The sequence below is a fragment of the Condylura cristata genome, unplaced genomic scaffold, assembly GCF_000260355.1.
Source record: "Condylura cristata isolate star-nosed mole 26May11 unplaced genomic scaffold, ConCri1.0 scaffold00003, whole genome shotgun sequence".
Classification (NCBI taxonomy): Eukaryota; Metazoa; Chordata; class Mammalia; order Eulipotyphla; family Talpidae; genus Condylura; species Condylura cristata.
In genome coordinates this window covers 20,221,844-20,228,745 of record NW_004567104.1, presented here as the reverse complement: position 1 = coordinate 20,228,745, position 6,902 = coordinate 20,221,844, and the positions used below count along the sequence as shown (strand labels likewise).

At 46.3% G+C, this 6,902-nt stretch overlaps 1 protein-coding gene and 1 pseudogene across 1 annotated transcript in view; one reads left to right on the top strand and one right to left on the bottom strand.

Moving 5' to 3' along the window:
- The window catches only part of ECE2 (endothelin converting enzyme 2), a 29,607-nt gene that overhangs the window by 14,680 nt on the left and 8,025 nt on the right, over positions 1 to 6,902 (bottom strand). The gene's annotated exons all lie outside the window — the stretch shown is intronic.
- On the top strand, positions 3,375 to 3,847 carry LOC105854100 (annotated as a pseudogene).

Below are 6,902 nucleotides of genomic sequence, written 5' to 3'. Positions count from 1 at the left end.
CCTCTCCCCGCCCCCCGCGGCGCCGCGCCTCGGGGTGGGGGTGGCTTGGGGGAGGGGGAGGAGCGCGTCCGCTGCTCCCCCCTCTCCGCTTTGCGCCCAGCGGGCGCTCCGGGCGCTGTTGGCTGATCCTCTGAGCTGCGCCAAACTTGCCATTCCAGCCGGAGCAGCCGACCCCCCAGAAACGCAAAAGACCCTGTCTTCTTGAGGGTTAGCCGCCCCATCCCCAGCAGCACCCTTTTGCACCCATCATTTACATTCCTTTGACCCAGGCCCAACCAAACCTTGCTACTTCTTGACCCTGTTCCCCAAACGACAAGACCTCCAATCCCTCGTGGACACTTGTGAGAAACTACGCTTTCAGAAGGGGCACCGTCTCCAGCAGAAATACAGCCCCTCTTCTGCCAGCAGGCAGAGCACACAGAGGGCCCAATGCACGCACAGGTGTCCACACATACCCGCACAGAGAGCGCATCCCAGTACACACAGGCAGGCACCCAGGCACAGGCTGCATGCACAGACGTATTCATTGCACACTCACAATGTAGACACCACAAGGCACCCAGAGCTGGCACACAAAGGTCACTGTCATTGTGTGCACACACACCCCTCACGCATACACAGCACACACAAAGTGCACCGGCAGCGCACACACAGCTCTCTCTACGCTTGTTGCTTCAAGACTGCACTTTTACTCTCCAAGATAATTGTTGTCATCAGATCATCTCACAAAGGGAGGGTTACAGATGGTGACAAATTGGCAGGGAAAAAAACAGCCATGCACAGATATTTAAAGAAAAGATGTGCTAACACTTCTAACTTGAGAAACGCAAACCATTTTACTTGGGAGGTTTACAAGAAACACACACTCACAAGCAGTATTTAACCGAAAGGCAATAGTGTAGCATTATGCATCTGCCATCTGCCTTCCATATTGTCATTCCTTAATCAGGCCTGTTGGTGTTGCAGTCTGCTGCACTGAAGAGAGACTAGTGGGTTTTTTTTTTTTTTTTGTTTAAGTGTCTCATCCTCTCTTTCTTCCTCTCCCCAACAGAGTACAAGAATTTGACCTGAGGAGGCTTGGAGTGGTGGCAAATCTACAATCCATTTCTTGGCTCTCACCTCACTTCCCAGACATCTTGCTGCAAGTGATTCTAACATGGAATGCTCTTGTGGCTGAGAAAGGGTTGATGATGAATGGATCTGGCTGAGAAAGGCTGGATTGCTTTCTTTGGCATTTTCCACCCCAAGATTGCATGTTCTCAAACAGGAGAGAGTACAGTGACATATTTAGGATGAAAGATTCTGGATTCAATTTCCTCACTTATAAAATAGAAATGAGAACAGCACCTATTTCACAGGATGGTTTTCAGGATTAAATGAAGCAATACTTGTGAAGTGCTAAGGGCTATGTGTGGCACATAATGGGCACTAGATGTGTATTAACTGTTGTAGTTGTTGCTGCTGTTATTCAGCCCACAGGTAGAAATGAAAATTGTTAAGACTGGAGAAAGCCTGCTCTGTTTCCTGGATTTTAGAAGTATAGGCAGATGGGCTCTAAGTAAGTCGGGGTTCTCTGAGCAGGCAGCTTTCATATCTAGCCGCACTGGGGTCTGCAGCAGCAAGTCCTTGAGAACCCCACTGGGGACAAGACTGCTTTTCATTTCTACTCTAACAACAATGTTACATCACATCACTCAACGCTTCTCCAAATCTGAATGAAGTGAAATATGGCAACAAGGTCAGTCGTGTTCCATAGGAAATTCCACCAGGACATGGTCACATGGGTATAACCAAAGCTACTGCACAAAGACCTTCTGGCAGGAGGCTCATTAGAAATAGCCAGACATGGGGCCCTCCCTGGTGGCGTAGCGGGTTAGAGCATAGCACTGCAAAGCTAATCTAAGCCAAGCTGTGGCCACTTCAATGCAAGTTCGATCCTAGGCCCCAGAGGTAATCCACATGGCCCTGTAGGTGATCCACATGGCACAGCAGACCTCTCCTGTATCATCCACTGCTCCCCTCAGCAGTGTACTTTGTCAATCTGCCTGTTCTGCTCCCCACTCTGTCTCTGACGAATCCTCTCACTCCCCTGCACCTCTGGCCTGTGCCTCAGTTCTGTATGCATAAATAAGTAAAATCTTTTTTTTTTAATTTTACAACAGTTTATTTTTACATCATTTTGTACATTTTCCCCCCCATCTCAATTGTAATCCCCGCGGGTTTAATAAGTAAAATCTTAAGAAAGAAAAGAAATAGCCCAATAGCTGTTGCAATGCCATACTGGAAATAGCAAGCTTATACAGCACTTTACTGTGTAAAATGTGTTTAGATAAGTACTGGACCATAGAGCTGTGACTGTATTAATTTTCACAGCAACTGTAAGGATGATTATCCATGTTTCACAGATAAAGAAAATCAAGTGTCAGAACTTTCAAGTACCTTGATAAATATACAACTCAGAGAGAATTTAGACCAAATTTGAGTCCAGGTCTATCCAATTTGAAAAATACTATAGCAGGAGACTAGCAATTATTATTGGAGAAAGTGCATACTTCTTTTGATTCATGTTGCCAAATAGCTCTCTAGAAAAAAGGCAGATTATCTGGGCTTGAATCCTAGTTCTGCTACTTACTAGTTGTATGTCTCTTAACCTCTGTATACTTCAATTTCCTCATCTGAAAAATAGCTTCATAAGTGCCATGGGGATAAATGGGGTACATAACTATTAATATAAAACAGCTAGAAAAGTGGCTGGCACAATTCTGTGGTCCAGCATTTATCTAAGCACTTTACAAATGTTAATTTATTTAATAAAATAAAATAACCCAGTAAGACAGGTTCTGCCAATAACATTTCCCCTGTTTTACAGGTGAGGAAACTAAAAGACAGGAAATCTTAATAGTATGTCCAAAGTCACACAAAAGGTAGAAGGCAGATCCCTGATTGGAATGTAAACTCCATGCTCTTAAATATTGTTCTCCTGTCTAGCTCAAGTAACAGGATCAGACTATGATGTTTAGTAAGGGGTCTATATTATTATTTTTAAAGCTTTTTTTTGTTTGCTTGTTTTTAAAGATTTATTTATTTGTGCATACAGAACTGGGGTACAGGCCAGAGGTGCAGGGGTGGTGAGAGGATTCACCAGAGACAGAGTGGGGAGCAGAACAGGCTGACGAAGTACACTGCTGAGGGGAGCAGCAGGCGGGTCAGGAGAGGTCTGTGGCACCATGTGGTCACCTCCGGGGCAGGCAGGGATCGAACTCGTGCTGAAGTGGCTTTAGCTTCTTCGTGCTGTGCTTTAACTTGCTGTCCCACGAGGGAGGGCCTGTTTTTGAAGCTTTTGAAAAAATTAGTAAAGCCTATTGCAGATGTAATATAATACAAAAGTACATAGATTAGCTCTTTCTGGTAGTAGAGTCTGGAGAAGACACGACTCACAGGGGAAGGAAAAGAAGAAAGAACAGGTCATCAGCCTTGGGCCTCAAGTGACTGAAGGAGAAAATGTATTTTGTGTCTGTCACATCTTTGCATCCTTCCATGGCAGTTCTGTCTATGTCACAGATCCTTCTGGCAAGGAAATTAGCTGTTGTGTCAGCAGTGGGCAGAAGGTGAAGCTGACTGAGATGAATCTTCTCAGTGTGCTGCCGTTTTGGCTACCCAGAGGCACAAGGACCTGGGCACCACTTCTCTCCACACCAAACTCTGGGCCACAGGAGGAAATCCGAACCAGACTCCTAGATCTGGGGCACAGTGAGCCCTAGGGATGAAATTAGGGTGGGTTGAGGATGTCACCCTCATCCCCTCCAAAAGGGAGGGAGGTCACTGTGGTTGCTGTCTTCTCAAATGATTTTGTTAAAATAAATCACCTTCATGAAAAAAAAATACATAGAATAAATGATGACGTTCATTCTGCCAGGATCTCAGTATTATCCTTAAAGAACCATTATTAGCGACATGGTCTGCAACCTCCCAAAATGTTTTATATGTATTTACATGCTTAGACACAGACTATGTGCATGTATGTCTGTGGGCCATCTATGCATATGTGTATACTTTCCCCACATACATGAAGTCATATTGTACATAGGTTATTTAGTGACATTCTTGGCCTGAGCAGTCCTGTCAGCCCACACAGATCTGCCTCATTCCTTTTTTTTTTTTTTGTAATTTATCAACCTCTAATAAATAGAATGAAACACTCTCATGGTATGGGCTTCCTTCTAGTGAGCAGGGTAGGAGGAAAGGGTCCCCCAAAATAGTTTAAGGAAAGAGAACACAATCGTGAGAGATATATAGCAAGATATCCCCTAATTCTTGATTTACCCCCTAGGACTGCTATAACAAAGTACCAAAACTGGGTGGCTTAAAGTAATAGAAGCTTATTCTCTCATAATTCTGGAATCTAAAACTAAAACCTAGTTATGAGCAGGACCATGCTCCCTCAGATGGCTTTGGGAAGAATCCTTCCTTGTCTCTTCTGGTTTCTTGTAGTTCTCAACAATCCTTGTGTTCCATGGCTTGTAGATGCATCACTTCCGGCTCTGCTCCTTCACATTGCTTACTTCCCAGTGTGTGTATCTTTGTGAATCTGTCCCATTCTTACAGAGAGCCCAGATACTGGATTTAGGATGCTCTCTAATCCAATATGACTTCAACTTAATTAATTACATCTACAAAGACCTCATTTCTAAATAAGGCCACATTCTGAGATTCTGGGGGACATGGATTTTAGGGGAGACCTTATTCAACCTAATCCACAGTCTCTGCTTGATAAAAGTGCTACTAATTACTCGGTTGTCAAAAGGTAGATTGTTCTGTTTAGAACATATAAATGGTGTCTACCATTTGTGATTTCTAAGATATTCAACACACTGTCACAGAACTGCAAACAAACTTTCTTTTTCTGTGAAAAGGAATTTTGTCTCATAGGAAGGAATGTGGAATGTCAACAAAGAATTATGATTTAAAGGACCCTCCACATTTTTTTATATTTGTATATTGATTTATTTCTATAATTTTGCAGTTAGGTCTTTTGCATTACTCACGACCCAGCACATACAGTAGGAACAGTAAGATTATTTAAGAAGGAGCTAAACTGTGATCCCATCAGCCTTCTTAGGGAGGGGCTTTGATAGAGGAGAATTGTTGCAATTCCTCACCCGTGCTGTCATTTCATCCTTGGGAAGAACTGTCATGGCTCCTCTGGCACTTTTGGTGAGGGGGAGCTCATTACCTCCTGAGACAAGTCACTTCAGGGCAAAAATCTCATCTATCAAACAGTCTTTAATGTAGTTTGTATAATCTCTATTCTTCACACTGGAACACAGAGGCTCTGAGAGGCATGCATATTGTGCAAATGCTTGAGGAAAGGACTGGCTTTTTGTATATTTCTAAAGCATTATAAGCACAAATAAATTAATTTTTGCAAGCTGTAATCATGGGCCTATAGTGCAAACTTATACAGAAAGTGATAGAGTCAGAATTGTAACCCATTGCTGGACAATCCCAGCAGGGGTAGTAACTTCTGGGCTCTCTGCTAGTGACTCTGAGCTCTTCTTTCGGGTCCAGAGGCTTCTCCCACTTCAGTTCTAGCTGCAGTCCTCATTCTAGACTAAAAGGGCTCGATATGGCACTCTCCACTCCTTGCCCACACATCCTAGCGTTAAGGGCAAGCCACTATTGCATTTGCCTCTGCATCCCCAGGATGATCACTGGGTAAGTTGTTGGAGGAAGTCCCAGCACCAGGAATCACTAGCATGGTGATTTGGAGGGAATGAAAGCAAAAGGATTTCAGAGACAGTGGAGACTCCTCATTCAGGCCCTAGGACTGAAAATAAGAGATGATTACTACTTATCTGTGCTGTCGTCATGTCGCCAAGTGAGATCCAAAGCCCCAGGCCGGTGATTGCACCAGAATCCCACTGTGCTAGCTAGCTGGTGACGCGCGCCAGAACGCTGGTTGTGAAGAGGTGGGAGGTGAAGAGGGCGTGTTCCAAAGGATGCGGGCAAGCACCGTCACGTGACTTCCGAAATGAGGGCTGGGGGCGCCCTCTGCCCTTCCCCCTCTCCCAGCAACCACAAATAAGCGCACGTCGCGTCCTCAGGTGCTCCGGGTTTTCCCTACGTCACCTGCAGTCAGGCGCCCCCCCCTCCACCTCCCACTCCCGCTACGCCGCCATTCATTCCTCCTACGCCGCACGCACACCGCGGGCAGCGCCGGCCAGCACTCCCGAGCCGCGGGCGCTTCAAGCCCGCGCTTTGGTGCCAGAAACCTGGCTGGTGAAGGGGGGTCTACCCTGGTGCGCGCGCGCTGGCCCAGTTACCGGGACCCCCTCCTAGGAGAGCCCGAGATACGCAGAGACTCAGGGGCACCTAAATACAGACGCCAAGCATGGAGACAGATTCAGGAGGGCAGAGACACGCAAGTGACAGACGCAGATAGAGGCCGTGACACGGAGATATGGGGCACAGAGACAGACACAAGCAGACAAAAAGAGACTGACATTTAGATAGGCATAGACAGAGACACAGAAGGGCTTTCGAGACACAGACTTGATGAATAGTTTAAGATCAGAAGAAGGCGCCAACGACTGGGAAACCAATTGGTCAGAGCTGCTCCGGCTTCTGGAAGGTCCGCGCCGTCCCGCACTCTTCACCCAGTTCTGGACCCTCCCGTACGCCGCGATTCCTGCGACCTCTCCCCAACCTCTTCTAAGACCCACTGAGGTCTGATCTTCTCACCCAGACCCGCCCCCCAATTCCGATTCTCTCGTTTCTCAGAAGCTGAGTGCCAGATCCTCCTCCACTTAGCAGATGCCAGTAGCTCAGCAGACACTCCCGCCGTTTGTGCAGGACCTTCCCACTGCCGATCCCTTCGCACCCCTGAGAGTTGGGCGCGCTCC